At 40.7% G+C, this 20,620-nt stretch overlaps 1 protein-coding gene across 2 annotated transcripts in view; it reads right to left on the bottom strand.

Moving 5' to 3' along the window:
* The window catches only part of CACNA2D3 (calcium voltage-gated channel auxiliary subunit alpha2delta 3), an 857,887-nt gene that overhangs the window by 525,857 nt on the left and 311,410 nt on the right, over nucleotides 1-20,620 (bottom strand). The window lies entirely within an intron of this gene.

Genomic DNA, 20,620 nt, shown 5'->3' with positions numbered 1-20,620 from the left:
GGAGGAGCTGAGGAAGAGAGAGATCCCTAGGCAGGTTCCATGCTCAGCACAGAGCCCAATGCAGCGCTTGATCCCATAACCCTGAGATCATGACCTGAGTGGAAATCAAGAGTCAGATGCTTAGTTGACTAAGTCACCCAGGCTCCCCCAAAGTGCTTTTCATGTGCTTCATTTCTCCTAACAATTCTATGAGGTAGGTTTTGTGAGGAGTCCCACTTCAGCAATGAAGAAACGGAGGCAGAAAGAACAGAGGTACATTGTGAAAGACTACACAGATGATGAGCAGAGCCAGAATTCAAACACAGGCCGTCTACTTCCAGAGTCTGTGTGCTTATCTACTGAGCAGTATTCCAAGATGGCAAGTGTATTGGATTTAGCAGACTGAGAATTTAAAAGAACTATGATTAATATGCTAAGGGCATGAATAGAAAAGTACAAAATAGGTAAGAACAGATGGATAAGAAACAGAGAGATGGATATTCTAAGAAAGAATCAAAAGGAAATGCAAGAAATCAAAAACACTATAACAGAAATGAGGAACGCCTTTGATGGCTCATCAGCAGACTGAACATAGCCAAGAACATAATGAGTGAACTTGGAGATATGTCAAAAGACACTTTCTAATCTGAAAAGCAAAGAAAAAAAAAGAGGGAATGGAACATTCAAGAACTGTGGTACGATTACAAAAAGTGTTAAGAGATATGTAATGGGATTAGCAGAAGGAGAAGAAAGAGAGAAAGGAACAGAAGAAATATCTGAAGTGATAATGGCTAAGAAATTTCCAAAATTAATGACGCATGCCAAACCACAGATGCAAAAAGCTCAAAGACCATGAAGTGCATGAATATAAAGAAATGTACACGGGGCGCCTGGGTGGCTCAGTGGGTTGGGGCCTCTGCCTTCAGCTCGGGTCATGATCCCAGGGTCCTGGGATCGAGCCCCGCATCGGTCTCTCTGCTCGGCGGGGAGCCTGCTTCCCCCCCACCTCTGCCTGCCTCTCTGCCTGCTTGTGATCTCTCTCTCTGTCAAATAAATAAATAAATAATTAATTAAAAAAAAAAAAAAAAGAAATGTACACATCAGCATATAATACCAAACTGAAACAACAACAATGACAAAGACAAAAAGAAAATCTTTTAAAAGTCAGAAATGGGGGTGGGGGGTCTTAGAAGAACAAGGATAAGGATTATATCGGCTTTCTCTTCAGAAACTAGGCAAGCAAGAAGACAGTGGAGTAAAATACTTAGTGTTCAGAGAAAAAGCCCACCAACCTAGAATTCTGTATCCAGCAAAATTGTCTTTCAAAATGGAAAGAGACTAAATATCTTTTCATATAAACAAAATTTGAAGAAATGTTTTGGGACTAGTTTTGCCTTGCAAAAAATACTGAAAGTCCTTTAAGAAAATGAAAATGTTATAGGTCAGAAACTCTGATCTACATAAAGAAGACTGTTACAGCAGGAATAAATGAAAGTAAAATAAAATAATCATTTTCTTATTCTTTTTTTTATTAGTTTCAGAAGTAGAATTTAATGATTCATCCGTTGCATATAACAAAAAGACTGAGATTATACCATGCATATTTTCAGACCACAGTGCTTTAAAACTCAAACTCAATCACAAGAGGAAAGTTGGAAAGAACTCAAATACAGGAGGCTAGAGAGCATCCTACTAAAGAATGAATGGATCAACCAGGAAATTAAAGAAGAATTGAAAAAATTCATGGAAAAAAATGAAAATGAAAATACAAGTGTTCAAAACCTTTGGGATGAAGCAAAGGCAGATCTATGAAGGAAGTATATAGCAATACAGGCCTTTCTCAAGAAACTACAAGTCTTAGAGGTGCCTGGATGGTTCAGTGGGTTAAGCCTCTGCCTTCGGCTCAGGTCATGGTCTCAGGGTCCTGGGATCAAGCCCCACATCGGGCTCTCTGCTCGGCGGGAAGCCTGCTTCCTCCTCTCTCTCCGCCTGCCTCTCTGCCTGCTTGTGATCTCTCTCTGTCAAATAAATGAATAAAATCTTCTAAAAAAATAAAAAGAAACTACAAGTCTTAAATACACAATCTAACCTTACACCTAAAGAAGCTGGAAAAAGAACAGTGCATAAACTTAAGTCCAGCAGGAGAAGAGAAATAATAAAGATAAGAGCAGAAATCAATGATTTAGAAATCATTTTTTTTATTCCTAACTGACCTAACAGATAAGTTCATTCAAAATAATAATACAAATTGTTGGGTAATTATACTTTATGGATAAGTGAAAGGAGTTACAGCACTGTTGGAACAAGAGTGGGGAACTGGGAATACTGTTAAAAGCTACCTACAGTACCCATAAAGTGGTACAGGACTATTTGAAATTGGACTTGAATTAGTTGTAAAGGTATATTGCAAACTATGAGGTAACCACTAAAATAATATTCAAAGGAAGTATAATTCACATGCTAAGCAAGAAGAAAAATTAATTAAATCTAGAAAAGGCAAAAAATATTTAATATTAACTAATAATAATAATACGTAATTATATATAGTGTTAATTAATAATAATTAAATCCAGAAAAGGCAAATATATATATAAATATATGTTACATATAATATAATAGTATATAATTAATATTAATTAATAATAATTAATTAAATCCAGAAAAGGCAAAGAAAGAGTAGAAGACAGGCAGGAAGGAAGGAGGGAGGAAGAGAGACAAGATCAACAAATAAAAAACATGTTCAAATATGGTAATATTAATCCAACTATATTGATAATCACTTTAAATGTGAATGGTCTAAATACACTAATTAAAAAGCAAAAACTAAAAGTAGATGAAAAAACAAGACCGTACTGTATGTTTTCTACAAGAAACTCACTGTATATATAAAGAACAGATAGATTAGAAGTAAAGAGACAGAGAAAGATATACCATTGCAACACTAATCAAAAGAAAGAGTAGACAAGTTAATTTCAGACCAAGCAGACTTAAAAGTAAGGCAATTTATTAGGGAAAAAGACGGGCATTACATAATGATAAAAGGGTCAATTCTCCAGGAAGACATAACAATTCTTAACATGTATACACTACCAACAGAGTGTTAAAATATGTGAGGTAAAAACTGATAGAACTACAAGGAGAAATAAATGAATTCAGTATTATATTTGAATACTTCAATACGCCTCTATCACTAACTGACAAATCCAGCAAGCAGAAAATTGGTAAAAATATAGTTAAACTGAATAACCCCATCAATGAGATCTAATTGACATATATAGAATACTTCATCCAACAATAGAATATACATTCTTCTTAAGCTTTCATGGAACAATCACCAAGACAGATCACATTCTGGGCCATAAAGCACACCTTAACAAATTTAAAAGAATAGGAATCATACAGTTTCTGCTTCTATATTATACCGGAATTAAACTGGACATCAATAACAAAAGGATAGCTGGACAAATCCCAAAATATTTAGAGAGCAAAGAACATACTTCTAAATAACACATAGTTCAAAAAAGAAGTCTTGAGAAATTATAAACTAAAAGTTAAAATACAACTTACTAAATTTGTGAGACATAGCAAAAGCAGAACTTAGAAGAAAATTTATACATTGAACAAATGTTCCTAATAAAGGAAAATAATTAATCATCTAAGTTTATACTTTAGAAAGCTAAAAAAAGAAGAGCAAATTAAATCCAAAATAACCAGAAGAAAAAAATCAAACTGTTTTATGTGCAGAGCAGAAGTCAACGAAATTGAAAACAGGAAATCAATAGAGAAAAATGAATGAAACCAAAGTTGGTTTTTTTTTAAAGATTCCTTACAGTGAAAATATTTAAGCAAATCAGCCAAGAGACCACATGGGATAAAGTCCCCAGGAATCCAGATTCAGATTTCCAAGAGTTATCTTCTGGGGACAATCACATAAGATGCCGTAATACTTCCAGCAATTAACTGTGACAACACGTTTGCAAAGCTGCCCACCAGAAGGCTTGATAAAGACACAGTGCTAAGGACATTTACTGGGGGGTGGTCATGGAACAACACTATCTACCAACATAACCTCATTGAATTGATAGAATTCTATACCTAACAACTGAAGAGCACACATTCTTTTCCAGATTACACACTAGGCTACCAAACAAGTCTCAGTCAGTTTAAAATAGCTAAAACCCACATAGTATGTTCTCTGATAACAATGGGCTCATTTTAGAGGTCATTATATGATAATGACATGAAAAATATCAATGATATCTAAGAAAAGATGGTATCTAGAAAAACCCCAAAGATTTGGAAATTAAACAGCACACTACTTCATAATACTTGAGTCAAGGAAGAAAAATGACATGAGAAATTGGAAAATACTGTGAAATGAATGGTAATGAAAAAAAAAACAATATTTGCCAGATGTAGCAGTTTAGAGAAATGCAGAGTTTAGAGAAAAATTTACAAATTTAAAGTCTTATAATAGAAAAGTAGAAAACTTTAAGATGAATAGTCTAAGATATTCCTGTAAAAAGACAGAAAAAGAGGAAATGAAACTCAATGTTAAAAGAAGGAATGAAATAATAGAGATAAAAGCAGAAATGATAAAAATAGAAAAAAAATAGGGGCGCCTGGGTGGCTCAGTGGGTTAAAGCCTCTGCCTTCGGCTCAGGTCATGATCCCAGGGCGCTCTGCTCAGCGGGGAGCTTCCCCCCCGTCTCTCTGCCTGCCTCTCTGCCTACTTGTGATCTCGGTCTGTCAAATAAATAAATAAAATCTTTAAAAAAATAGAAAAAAATAATGGGAAAAAAATCAAAGATATCAGAATTTGGTTCATTAAAAGGATTAATGAAATTTTAAAACCCTAGCTAGACTGATGAAGAAAAATGTAAGAAAGTACAAAATACTAGTACTAGGAATAAAAGAAGAAACAACATTATGAATCCTACAGATAATGAAAGGATAAGGAAATATTACAAACAACTTAATGCTAATATTTGATAACTTAAGTGCCAATTCCTTGAAACATATAAACTACCAAAATGGACAAAAGAAGAAATATAAAATATGACTGGCTTTATATATACAGCCATTACTATTACTATTACAATTACGAGCCATGCTAAAATAAATAGCTCTAGGCTCAGATGCCTTACATGATGAATTCTATCAAATGTATAAGGAAAAAAAAAAGATCTTATAGCAACTATTTCTCAACTTATTTAATGAGGGTAGCATAACTCTGAATCCAAATCAGACATGAACATTTAAAAAGATTACAGGGGCAAGTGGGTGGCTCAGTCAGTTTAGTGTCTACCTTCAACTCAGGTCATGATCCCAGGGTCCTGGGATCAAGACCCACATTGGGCTCTCTGCTCAGCAGGAAGCCCGCTTCTCCCTTCCTCTCTGCCCTTGCCCTTCACTTGTGCTCTCTCTCTCTCTCTCTTCCTCATATTAATAAATGAAATCTTTAAAAATATATATGTTATATACCAATATCTCTCATTAACCTAGAGGAAAAAATGCTAATACAATACTGAATCAAATCCAACTATAATTAAAAGGATAATACATCATGACTAAGCTATACTTATACTAGGAATTCAAGGTTGGTTTATCTGAAAAATCAATCAACACAGTTCACCACATTAAAAGAATGAAGAAGAAAAAGATCACATTACCAAATCAATGCGGAAAAAACATTTGAAAGAATTCAATTTCTGCTCATCATAAAAATTTATAGGAAATTTGACATAGCATAAAATGTCCTCAATCTAATAAAGAACACCTTACAAAAAAACCTATAGCTGATATTATATTTCTTATGAAACACTGAATATTCTCCCCCCCGGATCTAGAACAAGGCAAGGATGGGTTACCATTTCTATGCAACATTGTACTGGTGGTCCCAGTAATTAGAGTAAGACGAATGAATAAATGAATGAATGGATGGATGGATGCCTTAGGAATTGGATAGGAAAAAGCTGTCTTTATTTGCAGATAACACGACTATCTATGTTAGAAAACCCTAAGGAATCCACATAATCTATTACAACTAGTGAGTTTACTTTACAAGATCACATGATATAAGATCAATATACAAAAATGAACTATATTTTAATAGACTAACAAAGAACAATTGGAATTTGAAATTGAAAGAACAGTAACATTTACAATAGTATAAAAAACATGAAATCCTTAAGTATAAATTTTTAAAATTATGTGTAATACCTGTATACTAAAACCTACAAAGTATTGCTATGAGAAATTTAAACAGGTTTATACAGATGGAAGAGATGCCTTATTTAAGGATTAGAGAACTTGGTATTAAGATGTTAATTCTTCCCAAATTGATCTAAAAATTCAATGAAATCCCAATCAAAATCTCAGTGGGTTTTTTCTAGGAGGTGCCAAGTTAATTATAAATTTTATACAGAAATGAAAGAGATCTAGAATATGAAAAACAATTTTGAAAAAGAAAAAATCATCCAAGGAGTGACATTTCCTGATTTTAAGTCTTACTGTACATGTAATTAATCAAAAACAGTGTGGTATTGGCATTAGAATAGACAAACAGATAATGCAGCATAGAGAATCCAGAAATTAAGCCATACACACAGAGTTAACTGAGTTTCAATGAAGGTGCCTACATAATTGAATGGGGAAAATATTTTCAACGAATTGTGCTGGGACAAATGACTAAGCATATGAAAACAACATCCTCACACCTAATTCACAACACATACATAGTAATTCAAGATGGATGACAGAGTTTGATGTAATACTTCTCAAAAAAAAAAAAAAACCTGTAATACTTCTCAAAAAAAAATAAATAAATTTCTTTGTAGGCTTCAGGTAGGCAATGACTTCTTAGGACATACAAAGCACTTAAACAATTTTAAAAATCGATAATTTAGACTTTAAAATTTTCAAAAATCTTAATCATTAAATTCACTATTATTAAAAGAAATAGAAAAACCATTATTGAGGAAAAACAATTCATAATACACATCTGACCAATGACTTATGCCCAGACTATGTAAAGAATTCCTATAACTCAAAACATCAGTGAAAATATAAGGCAGCTGGGGCACCTAGGTGGCTCAGTCAGTTAAGTGTCCAACTCTTGATTTGTGTGCAGGCTGTGATCTCAGGGTTGTGAGATCAAGCCTTGTGTCGGGCTCCGTGGGGAGCATGGAGCCTGCTTACGATTCTCTCTCTCCCCCCTCTTCGGCTGCCCCTCCCCACTCCTCTCTCTCTCCCCCTCTCTAAAAAAAAGAAAAAGAAAATATAAGGCAAAAGATTTGAACACCTTCCAAAGAAAGTGTATGAATGACTAATATACAAGCCAAAGAGGGTCCAACGAGATTAGTCATCAGGGAAACTCAAACTAAAAGTCCAACCAGATGCAATTTTACATTCACTAGCATAGCTAACATTAAAATTTCTGAAAATACTAAATGTTGGCAAGAATGCAGAGTAAGCAGAAATCCTATACATTACTCATGGAAATATAAAAAACTCTGGAAAACCACTTTACCAGTTCTTTTATCTACCCTATGATCCAATAATTCCACCCCTAGGTATCTATCCAATGGAAATATAGCCACAAAAATGTGGTGTGAATGTTCACGGAAGCCCCATTTACAATAGCCAAAAACTAGAAGCCCACTGTCCATCGATAGATGAAAGGATAAATAAATCTGTGATATATTCATATAGTGGATTATTACTAGGGAAAAAAACTACTATACACTCAAAATATGGTTGGTTTTAACAAACATCTTGAGTGAAACAAGCCAGAAACAAAAAATGAACATATGTGCAATCCCATTTATATGAAGTTCTAAACAGGCAAAATTATTATTCAATAGTGAGAGCCACGTGATTTGCTTCTCCGAGGGGAAGGGGGTTTCCACTTCAAAGAGACATGAGAGAACATTCTGGGTTGCTGGGAATGTTCTATATCTTGATGAGGTAATGAATTACTCAGGTATATTCATTTGTCGGTACTCACTGAATTATTTGCTAAAGAGCTGTGTATTTTACTACATAGAAATTTATGTTTCAATAAAAAAATTAAGTCACAAAAGATTTTTTAAATTTTTATTTTTTTTTTTAATTTCTTTTCAGTGCTCCAGAATTCATTGTTTAGGCACCACACCCAGTGCTCCATGCAATACATGCCCTCCATAATACCCACCACCAGGCTCACCCAACCTCCCACCTCCCTCCCCTCCAAAACCCTCAGTTTGTTTCTCAGAGTCCACAGTCTCTCATGCTTCATCTCCCCCTCCAATTTCCCCCAACTCCCTTCTCCTCTCCATCTTTCCATGTTCTCCATGTTATTCCTTATGCTCCACAAATAAGCGAAGCCATATGATAATTGACTCTCTCTGCTTGACTTATTTCACTCAGCATAATCTCTTCCAGTCCCATCCATGTTGATACAAGTTGGGTATTCATCCTTTCTGATGGAAGCATAATACTCCATTGTATATATGGACCATATCTTCTTTATCCATTTGTCCGTTGAAGAGCATCTTGGTTCTTTCCAGTTTGGCAACTGTGGCCATTGCTGCTATGAACACTGGGATACATACGGCCCTTCTTTTCACTACATCTGTATCTTTAGGGTAAATACCCAATAGTGCAATTGCAGGGTCATAGGGAAGCTCTATTTTTAATTTCTTTTTTTTTTTTTTTTAAGATTTTTATTTATTTACTTGACAGGGAGAGATCACAAGTAGACAGAGAGGCAGGCAGAGAGAGAGAGAGAGGGAAGCAGGCTCCCTGCTGAGCAGAGAGCCCGATGCGGGACTCGATCCCAGGACCCTGAGATCATGACCTGAGCCGAAGGCAGCGGCTTAACCCACTGAGCCACCCAGGCGCCCTCTATTTTTAATTTCTTAAGGAATCTCCACACTGTTTCCCAAAGTGGCTGCACCAACTTGCATTCCCACCACCAGTGTAAGAGGGCTCCCCTTTCTCCACATCCTCTCCAACACATGTTGTTTACTGTCTTGTTAATTTTGGCCATTCTAACTGGTGTAAGGCTATGTGTAGAATGAAACTCGACCATTCTCTTACACCATACACAAAGATAAACTCGAAATGGGTAAAAGACCTCAACATGAGGCAGGAATCCATCAGAATCCTAGAGGAGAACATAGGCAGTAACCTCTTCGACGTCGGCCACAGCAACTTCTTTCAAGATATGTCTCCAAAGGCAAAGGAAACAAAAGTGAAAATGAACTTTTGGTACTTCATCAAGATCAAAAGCTTCTGCACAGCAAAGGAAACAGTCAACAAAGTAAAGAGGCAACCCATGGAATGGGAGAAGATATTTACAAATGACAGTACAGACAAAGGACTGATCTCCAAGATCTATAAAAAACTCCTCAAACTCAACACACAGAAAACAGATAATTATGTCACGAAAGACTTTAACTTTTTTAAATTATAAAATCAAAAACTTGAGAGAAACAAAACTCAGTTTAATACATTCCACCCACAACTATTTTTTGAAAAATTATTTACTATGATATGACACCCCAAAACAAAAGAAATCAGCCCTTTCTGCTGAAACATGAACCAAGACAACACTCTACTAGGCAGAGACACCTTGACCAGCCCATGAACTGGCCAAGTAGGGGAAGGCCCCTTCTTCTCAAGGGCTCTGCTTTGTAGGAAACATGTCATTGGGGAATCCTCACACAGCTCCATGTTAACTGAAGTCTCAACTTTCCACAGACCCAAGTGCTTCACATAATATTATGATGCTTGTAAAAATGCAAGCCTCCAATGCCATTGTTTCATTATAACTGAATGCTAAATTAACACACAAAGCCTCAGCCAGCTTGGTGAAGGCCAATACAATAACGGTTCACTTATGGGCTCTCTGGAGGCAGCTTCTAAACTGCCATTTAATGGAATAATCCTCACAGACTAGAATGCAAATAAAGGAAGGATGAAAGTACAGGCAGGATTCTGCTTATCATTCACCACGGATGACTGGGAGTTCTGTGCCTCCTCCCCAAATCCATTTGTCCATTCTGTATTGATTTTGAAAAGGCTGACTCAGTGCAAACAAGAAGAATCGTTTCTTGGTCCTTGGAATTCATTGCTATAATTACGGGGCTCAGTGGCTTTGTCTATATGATCAAGGAAAAGATATATTACTCCATCTCAGTATTTCTGAATCCCTGTCACCCATGGGGTCAGAGTAAATTAATTCTTTTGTGAGTAAATCCGATAACCTACTAAGTGTGACAGGGCACACAGGACACTAAACCAGGGGACAAAATGTGGCAAATATATACCAGAGGCAAAATGGCGGGTGCGCTGTTGCCCAGCACCTAGCACGCACCAGCTCAGAATGCAGTGGTCCACTAAGTAAGTGTCTAAAAGCGTCAGTAAGACAGGGATAGGTGTAGGCATACTTTTCTCTGTAAAGGGTCAGAGAGTAAATATTTTAGGCTTTGGGACCTCTGGAGTCTTTACTGCATCTCCTCAACCCTGCTGTTGTAACAGGACACCAGCCACAGACAATACATAAAAGAATGAGCCTGGCTGTGCTTCATTCAAACTCTATTTCCCAAAACTTTACACAATGACAAAAAAGATCTGGCCTGCGGGCTATAGTTTGCTAACCCCTGCAGTAGGGTGTTATGAGATTTTAAAAAAATAAATAAGATTTTCCATAGTAAATAAAAATAAGATTTTCTGGCTGGAATAAATCATTTCTCTCACTAAAATTTAGGAGCCCAATATTGAACAAAGTCGGAGGACTGACACTACCCAACTTCAAGGCTTTCCCTAAAACGACAGTAATCAAGACAGCACAGTATTGGAGAAAGAATAGACAAACAGATCAGTAGAAGAGAGCCCAGAAATAGATCCACATAAATACAGTGGATCTGATACAAAAACTGATCTTTGATAAAGAAACAAATACAGTCTCTTCCACAAATGGTGTTGGAACCACCGGATGTCCACATGCAAAAAAAAAAAAAATGAATCTATATACAGATCTTATACCCTTCACAAAAATTACCTCCAAATGGATAAGCGACCTAAATATAAAATGCAGAATTACAAAACTCCTGAAGGTAACACAGGAGAAAACTAGATGACCCTGGGTTCGATGATGCTTTTTTAGGTACAAAGTCAAAGACACAACCCATGAAAAAAGTACTCGATACACTGGACCTCCTTAAAATTAAAAACTTCTGCTCCATGAAAGACAACATCAACAGAATGAGAAGATAAGCCACATACTGGGAAGAAACATTCGCAAAAGACACATTAATAAAGGACTGTTATCCAAAATAGACCAAAAACTCTTAAAACTCAACAATAAGAAAACTAACGACTGGATTAAAAAATGGGCTAAAGACCTCAACAGACACTTCCACATAGGATATATACAGATGGCAAGAAAGCATGTGGAAAGATGCTCTCCATCGTGTGTCATCAGAGAAATGCAAAAGAAAACAACAATGAGACACCACTATGTGCCTAGTAGGAGTGACCAAAATCCAGAATTCGGACAACACCAAATGCTGTGAAGGGTGTGGAGCAGCGGACACCCTCAAAAGTTACTGGTGGGCATGCAAAAGGAGACAGCCAGTGTGCAAAACAGTTTGGTGGGTTTTTGTTTTGTTTTTAAACAAAACTAAACATACATGGGACGCCTGGGTGGCTCAGTCGTTAAGTGTCTGCCATTGGCTCAGGTCATGATCCCAGGATCCTGGGATCGAGCCCCGTATCAGACTCCCTGCTCGGTGGGAAGCCTGCTTCTCCCTCTCCCACTCCCCCTGCTTGTGTTCCCTCTCTCGCTGTCTCCCTCTCCATCAACTAATAAAATCTTTTAAAAATTAAAAAACAAAAAACAAAAAAAACTAAACATACTCTTACCACATGATCCAGCAACCCTGCTCCTTGGCATTTACCCGAAAGAAAAGAAAACTGATGTCCATGTAAAAACCTGCACACGAATGTTTATCTAGCCGGTTCGTTCATAATTGCCAAAACTGGGGAACAACCAAGATGTCCTTCAGTAGGTGAACAATTAAACTGTGATACATCCAATGCTGGAATATTATTCAGCACTAAAAAGAAATGAGCTCACAAGCCACAAAAAGACCAGGAGGAAGGATAATGCATATCACGAAGTGAAAGAAGCCAGTCTGAGAAGGCTAAGTACCGTATAATTCCAACCATATTACGATCTGGAAAAGGCAAAACTCTGGAGGCAATAATGAGGTAAATGGTTGCCAAAAATAGGGGCTAGACGGATGAAAAAGCAGAGCATGGAGGGGTTTTTTTAGATACTGAAAATGGTCTATATGCTATTATAATGATAAATACATATCATTACACATGGGTCCAAACCCAGAGAATGAGAGGCACCACAAGTGAACCCCAAGATAAACTATGGGTCCTGGGTGATGAGGTGCCCATGCAGGTTCATTGTTGGTAAAATGCACCATCCTGGTGGGGGATGCTGCTGACACAGGAGGCCGGGCACGTACAGGGGTGTGTGCAAAATCTCTGTACTCTCCCCTTAATTTTGTCACAAACCTAAAACTGCTCTAAAAAAATTCTTTTTCAAAAAAGTGTTTGAGTACCATCTCCCTCTATATTTATAACTCATGGGTACTACCCACCAACTATTATAAATACTAGCATGAGCACACTATCGAACTACAAAAATAATCATAAAAGCAAAGAGGAATAATGTGACATATACCCCCTGGGCATCCCAGGGGCTCACTCTGTGCACCCCCCGGGGGGCAGCACCTCTCAGCAGGGCTCCACAGCAGCATTTCCAAATGACGACCTGAGCAACAGAAAGCCACCCCATGGTAAGGGATGGGGTAAGGGATTTTCTTTTTTTTAAATGTGGGTCATGGTGAGCCAAGTTTGGGAAACGCAGGAAGAGCTGGGGTTTAAGGAAGAGCCAAGAGATGTCTTCATTTCAGGACTTCTCAGGGCCTTTAACTCATTCTGAGAGTATACTACGTGCACTTGGAATATCTGGGATGAGAGGCGTTATAAGCACCAGTCCTCAAAGGATCTTTTGATCAGGTAGGTGTCCTTCTCAGCATTTACTGGGGGGGTGGGGGTTGGTTGGGGGAGGGGCTGGCTTTACAAGTCCTCGTTAATGCTTTGTTAATGCAGCTCCCCACCCCACGGGACTAGTTCTGCAACCACAGGAACCTGTGTTTGCTCACTGTTGTATGCCCAGCACCTAGCACTTGTAGGCTGAATAACAGTTCAAATGACTGTCAGAATCCAAGTGGTCACCAGGTGTCCCACTGGAGGTATCCTAAGACTCATCTTTACAGTTAGGGCTCCCAGGGAATGTTCTCAGCAGGACAGGACGATCACGCTGTAAGCAATGTCTCCCATGGCAGGGGTTGGGGGGAAGGAAGCTAGAGGAGGTCAAGGGGAAAACACTTCATCACTCTACCCCTCTGTAAAAAGCTGTAGAACCCAACAGCTCGGGCCATCTCATTGACTCAACCAGATTCCAGTCACCATATAGAGTGAAATTTCAATAGGAATGATCACTAGGTGGCAAAACGCCTTCAGTCTGTGTGAGCTCTTTGGTTGGTGGTAACTGCCTATATGTGCGGAGAGGGCTGTATCTCAACCCAAGGACATATGCTCTCTCGGTAATGGTGGCCCAGCCTCCCCCCAGAAACCACCCACATCCTCGAAAACTCATCACTTCCTAGTTTAGGGGTTGGCAAACTGTTTCTGTAAAGAACCAGAGAGTAAATATTTTAGGTTTTGCAGGCCAGACGGTCTCTGTCACAACACTCTATTCTGCTGTTTTAGCAAAAGTAACCAATTATAATACATAAACAAATGGGTGTGGCTATGTTCCAATAAAACTTTATTTGCAAAAACAGGCAGCTGGTCGGCCATGCAGTGCTCTGAACTGGGGCCCTGGTTCCCTCTTTACTCTTTCCAGGTGAGGGGCACCTCATTTCCCAGTCAAGATGTCCTAAGGCAGTGCCTTTCAAGTCCAGCTGGGGAGCCTGGCGACATCCAGATGTCCAAGCCAAACCTCAGAGCAATTACATCCGAATCCGAATCCGAAGGCGGTATTTTTTTTTTTTTTTAAAGCCTCTCCCAAGTGATCACAATGTGGGACCCAGGCCGAGACACACTCTTTCCAAGGGTGACTTCCGTTTCCCCTTCCGGCGGGATAAGTTGCATAACAGAACTACAAGGCCTCACTACAGAGGGCCTGCTTCATGGGCGGGAAGTATCTGTTCCACACATTTGGGCTCTAATTAAATCCTGCCACTATGGTTCTACAGTTGTTTCCTATGTGTGTGTCCTGTCTAACCGACCAGTACTGAACTCCCTGGGAGCTGGGCCTCTGCCTCTCTCACTACGGGCCCCTGATCCTGAGGACAACTCCAACTGGTAAAATCCAGCCTGAGGGTTGGGCCCAGAACCCATGGTCAAGCAAAGCAAGAACCCACACAAAAAATGTCTGGATTAGCCTGGGTTCTCCAGGAGAACTCCAAGAAAAAGAGGGAGATACTGATTTATTGAAGGAATTGGCTTGTTTGGCTGTGGGGACTCGGAAGTCCCAAATCTGTAGGATAAGCTACTGCAGTCTTGAGTCTAGGTTCCAGGGGGCAGGTCAGGCAGGCTGGAAACTCGGGCAGGGCTTTCATGTTGCCATCTTGAGGCAGAATTGCTTCTTCCTCACAGAATCTGTCTTTGCTTCTTAAGGATTTCAGCTGATTGGAGAAGGTGCCCCTCGTTAGGGAGGGTCATCTGTTTTACTCCAAGTCTACTGACTGTAAATGTTAATCACATCTGAAAAATACCTTCATGGCAACACTGCAACTGGAGTTTGACCAAACAAACAGCTGGGCACCGTGGCCTAGCCAAGTTGACACAGAAAATTAACCGTCACAGTGACTGTCCCCTCACAGAGGGCTGTGGCAGCTGCGACCGGCTGGGCTTCCGGCCGACTCCCTGTCCCCTGCCATCCATCTAGGTGGTAGCCGGTGACTATTGAGAAATGAGAATCAGATGGCACTTTGCAGCAGTTTTCTGCGCCCCCCCCCCCCAAAAAAAAAGAAGCCCTTCTCCAGGTCTGAAAGTCTCTCTGGTCCAGCCGCTGCCCACCTTGCCCACCAGGTCTCCTGCATGGAACAGCTCTCACCACACTTGCCACACAGCCCTCTTGTTACTGTTGGAACAACAGGCTTGTCTCCACAGAAGGCTTTTGCCCCAGTTCCCACCCTTTCAGGCAGGCAGAAGCAATGCCCTGGGACTCCCTGAGGCGGTCCCCCTCTCAGTCTGTAGTAAACTCTGCGGAGCTCCCTCGACTGGGTTTCTGTTACTGGCAAGCACTGAGTCCTAACTGGTACACTCATCACATCTTGATGATGAAGAATCCCGAGAACCTATCAGGAAGACTCGCCTCATCACCCAGGCCCCACGGGGATGCTCGCCTCCAGCCTGGGTGGGTCCCTGTCTTGTGTGCATTTCCCCACCCCCCTCGCCACCGGCCCCATGACTGACTTCAGTCTCTACTCAGCCCCTGTCCTCTCCACCCAATCATCCCTCTCTCCCTACCTGATCTTTATGTGCCTCAACGCCCTCCCCTATAAAGTGAGGTGACTATGAACTCCCTCACAGAGGCCCGTCGAGGTCCTCTCACACGTGACACCTCAGTCAAAGGCAGTCGAGGTTAAGGTCATGCCTCTCCACTACCCTGTCGTCTTTCTCTTCCCAGACACCCCACCTGCTCTGATCTGCTCTCCCCACTCAGGAAATCAGTGGGGATTTCGGCTCTTTCCTTCACAGCATTTGCTCTTAGAGGGTTTGTTTGGGGGAAGTAAGCCCCCTAAGGGCACACAGGCCCTCATGCATCCCAGGGTTTCAGGAGCTTCTGTCCTTCCCAGAGACCCAGTGCCTTCCTCATCCCCACGTTCCCAGCACCAAGCACAGCGCCTGGACATCCTCGGTCAGGCGTCGGGATGAATGAACGGATACAATACTCCTTGTCTGCACCACTTACGTTTTCATGTTTCACTAACCCATTGCGCACACCCTTCCCACCGCCCACCTGGAACTTCATTCCCAGCTAGGGGAGTGATCTGGGCAGGCCTCCTGGTTCCCATCCCAGGGACCGCTCCGCCTCGATTCTACCCTGCTCCACTTGTGAAGCAGAAAACCAGCCGAGTGTGGGAAGGAGAGGAGGGGCTTCAGCGCCTGATGCCGAAGGTTGAAACCATGTTTGTTTCCAAAGGGCACTCTACCAGCTCTGTGACTCAGTTTCCTTGTCTATGAAAGGGCAATGGTGCCACCCGCCTCTTTAGGTCTTTCTGCCGATTGAAGGGGATGAAATGTACAAAAGCAATGGGCGCGGTGCCCTTAGCAGACTCTTCATGTGTTTTGGTTCTCTCCTCTTTTCCTCATTTTTCCCCCCTTCCCTGCTCTGGGATGATGGCCAGCTTTTTACAACTTAGATTAAAAAATAAAAATTACTAGGAGTATTAGTTCCAAATGAGCCAAGCAAATACCAAACTCCCAGTGCATGCGGGTCCTGTGGGGGAGCGACCTACATGGCTACTGATCCGTGCCCCTCTCCGAAGGTCTAGTGCTGTCTGATTACTACTTAATAATCTCATCTTCTCCGCATGTGTGAAAATTGATTTTTTAATGATCTGTTCCAGAATATTTCTAGGTACTAATGTTACATTAACTCACTTATAATTCCCCAAGTGTCACAGTTCTTTAAAAAAAAAAAAAAAGCAGATAATGTATATCCCACTCCCAGCCATCTGGAACCTCTGGCCACTTGAGAATATTCTAGTACTAGTATTAATGGCCTACTTCACAAGCTACTTACGCAGGCCTTGGACTGCGGCTTCCTGCAAGCTCACCGGCCACTTGGCATTTAGTTTTAAGAGCCCTGGAGTGGGAGCATTTAACTCCAGCATGCTGGGTTCAAATCCCCGCTCTGCTGCTTTGCCACAGTCTCTCCATTAGGTCATCCATAAAATGGAATTACAACCACCCACATGAGAGAGGAGTCACTGTGAGGAATAAATAAAGAAAGAAAGGGTCAAAAACAAAAAGCACTTAGTTTAGTGCTTGACTCACAGTATTGGGTTGTCTTGTAGAAGGCTGCCTTTTTTGTGGGTCTTGGTTGGTAATTTCATAGAGTTCTAGCTAACAGGGTTTTGATAGATGGTAGAAGCCGCTATCAGGATGGAGATGACTGGTAGACAAAGGACAGAGGGAAGCACAATAGATCAATGAAGAAATATGAAGGGATGAATATCCCATATGCCCTGAAGTGGTCCCCAAGACATGGGGGGAGCTCAGAAGAGCTGAGGGCAGCCAGCAGTGAGCCAAGCCCTGGCCTTGAAAGAGCATGCTGTCGGGGGAACTTGCATGATCTAGGGTTCAGGATGCTCTAGGGTCTATTTGGCGGACCTCTCGATCTGACATCATGATAGGAGACCTTTCAAGGCAGCTGGACATCTCTCTGTGAGCTCTATCATGGCCCAAGCTCTAGCAAAGAGATGTCAGACTAATTGACACCCTAGCTTGGCTGGGCCCTTTCATCAGGTTTTTCATTCATCAAATGATTTCTGAAAGTTTTCTGTGTGCTGCTTCTAACCTTGCCACTCCCCTTCCCCACCAGCAGCCAGAACAATTCTTCAGAAATTAAACAAAGCTGTCACTACTTTGTTTAAGCAATGGTTTCCATTAGTGCAGGATAAAACCCAAGATCATACTTGATCAAACTCTCCCCCCGCCCCAGCTCAATCCCCCCCCCCGCCCTCCCAGCTCAATCAAACACATTGGGCATCAACTGGATCTTGAAATAGGCCAAGTTTGCTTCCATCCCAGGGTCTTTCCATTTACTCTCTGATCTTCCTGGAATGCTAATTCCCGAGACCTTGGCATGGGTCACTTTAGGTCTGAACGTAAATTCCAGCTTTGCAGCAAGCCTTCCTAAGCACCCCTGGCTGTATCTTTGTAGTCACTGTCAAGACCAATGCCACAGAACTTTAAGCAATGATGGACATACTCTATATCTGCACTATCTATACAACAGCCATGAGCTACTTACGGTTATTAAGCACATGAAATGTCACTAGTGTGACTGATGAACTTATTTTTTTAACTTGATTTCATTTTAATAAACTTTAATCTGACTTTAAATAGCTGTACATGCCTAGTGACTATCATACTGGACAACAACAGGTCCAATACCCTGTTTTATTTTCTTTATTGCACTCAGTAGCTCAAGTTCTTTTTATTTGTTCATAAGTTTATGTACATCTCCCCTCATTAAAACTTGAGCTCCATACGAATATAGTAATTTTTTCTTTCTTGTTCATAGCTTGAAGCCCAGTGTCCACAACGGGGTCTGGCTGTTGGGATGCACTCAAACGTGTATGTAGGCTTGTGTCAAAAAAGATACTGATATAATTATCCTCACCATCAATCTCAGATGGATCTAGATAATATTCATCTGAAAGTAGGGATTTCCACCCCACGATCTGTACCCCATGCAAGTGGGAGATGTGTCAGTCTTGTTACAACAAATGGTGGAAATACTCACATTTGCAAAGGACTGCCTTTTTCCAATTAGTTAGAGTAGATTTAAGGTTATCTGAATAATAAGCTGTAATCATCTGTATCCAGATTGATTTTCTTGAGTGGGACAGAGTGGAAGTGACTAGCAGCTGGAGGAGAAAAACTACATCTGGGAGTCTATCACACAGATGCGCATCAGCTGTCTCTTCGACTCAGGTGGGAAAAAACAGCAAGTGGCGAATAAGATTGCTTTGGTCTGTTCAGCATCTCTTCTCCCTTATTTCAGTAACGGAACCCCAAACTTCTGATATAGGGGGAGATGTCGATCAAGGGGATCCTCACACTCCAGCATGTGACCCAGGCTGACCAATCAGAGTCCTTTTTCAGACAATGCAATGGATGCTGGGAGACTGACTCTGACATACTTTTGTATCAGTCAGGGCTGCTGCTCGGGGCTACCAATGGCCATCTTGCCCCACACTCAGAGACCACTCTTCTGAGAACAAAGCCACACAAAAACAAATGGAACAAGAGCTCGCAAGGAAAGAAATTTGATCCAATGATTTGGGTCGAATCTTGACTCTAGTCATGCTTAACGGCAGAGTTACACCCTAGAATACCCAGATAAGTGAGCCAAAGATCCCCTTTCAGTTTTTGATTCTCATTTTGCTTGGGTTGCTGGACCCTGACCGAGAGCTGAGAAACACTGCCATCAACGCTTGCCATAAGATTAACTTCCCTGAGCCTCAGTCTTTTCCACAAGTGAAAGAGAAACAGAAACAACTACTTATGTTATTTATTTATTTACTTTTAGAAGTAACAAAATTTATCCCAAGATACAGAAGTGCTTGATGGAATTCAAGGGACTGCAAGCAGCCTGGCCTCAGGAAAGTCTTGGAACTGGGATCAAGAAAGCCACCAGACTCCTGGGCCAAGTTCTCTCACTTTTCCTTTCTGTCCCTTTCCAGTCTCCTCTCTAAAGGCTAGTTTTCTTGGCCCATAGGTTCACAGAGCAAAGAGAAAGACCTGTTTGCACCTTTCTACTCAGAGATTAATCCAGAATAAACTGAAATTTTGGACCCAATTCGCAAATCCAAGGTGAGGGAATATGACTGGTCCACCCATGTGTCAAGTAGTCCTGGGTGAGTGGAACGGTAATAAGGTCAAGCTACGTAAACATGGTTCTTGGAGCCCATCCTCATAAACGAAGGGGCTACTATGGCAGGGAGGGTCATTTTGAGCCTGGCCAGAGACTTCAAAATGTGTCTACTATACTATACTACAGAAGATTTTATAAGGACTTACTGACCTAACATACTGTATATGAAATTGTCAGTGAGAAATCATTGATTGTTTCATGGCTCACATTTAAGAACTGTAGGTTGGGGGCGCCTGGGTGGCTCGGTGGGTTAAGGCCTCTGCCTTCGTTCGGCTCAGGTCATGATCTCAGGGTCCTGGGATCAAGCCCCGCATCAGGCTCTCTGCTCAGCGGGGAGCCTGCTTCCTCCTCTCTCTCTCTGCCTGCCCCTCTGCCTACGTGTGATCTCTGTCAAATAAATAAATAAAATATTTTAAAAAAAAAAAGAACTGTAGGTTGAACCAAACATGTGACTTCAAGGTCCAAACCAGCACAACAGCTTACAAATCTAATAAATCATCCTATAGCAAGCTACTTAAGTGTCTAATAAATAGATGTTCTGGTTCAAGTAAAAAAAAAAAAATCCCTAACCGAATAGCAAAATGTGGAAGAGCAAAACTCAACCAGGGTGCTTGGGTTTTAGAGCATGATGCCTTTATGCATGACGACATCCCCTGCCTCTAAGGTAAATCCATATTCACGGTGCTGCCTATTAGTGTATTAAACTGTATTTAAATTATATACCTAAACTGTTCTTCTTCAATTCCCAACAGACTTAAAAAAACTTCATAAAGCCCAATTTAAGCAAGAAATAAATCACCCCCTAGTCTCTACATCATGATAATTTTGCCATGCTTACTGAGAAGAGTGAAGAAGCAATTAAAAGGGAGACATAGAATATGTGGCCTTATTATC

Source organism: Lontra canadensis, unplaced genomic scaffold (assembly GCF_010015895.1).
Source record: "Lontra canadensis isolate GAN:19392208 unplaced genomic scaffold, GSC_riverotter_1.0 scaffold35, whole genome shotgun sequence".
Classification (NCBI taxonomy): domain Eukaryota; kingdom Metazoa; phylum Chordata; class Mammalia; order Carnivora; family Mustelidae; genus Lontra; species Lontra canadensis.
Note: the sequence above shows the minus strand (reverse complement) of the source record. Positions and strands in the feature narration are given on the sequence as shown.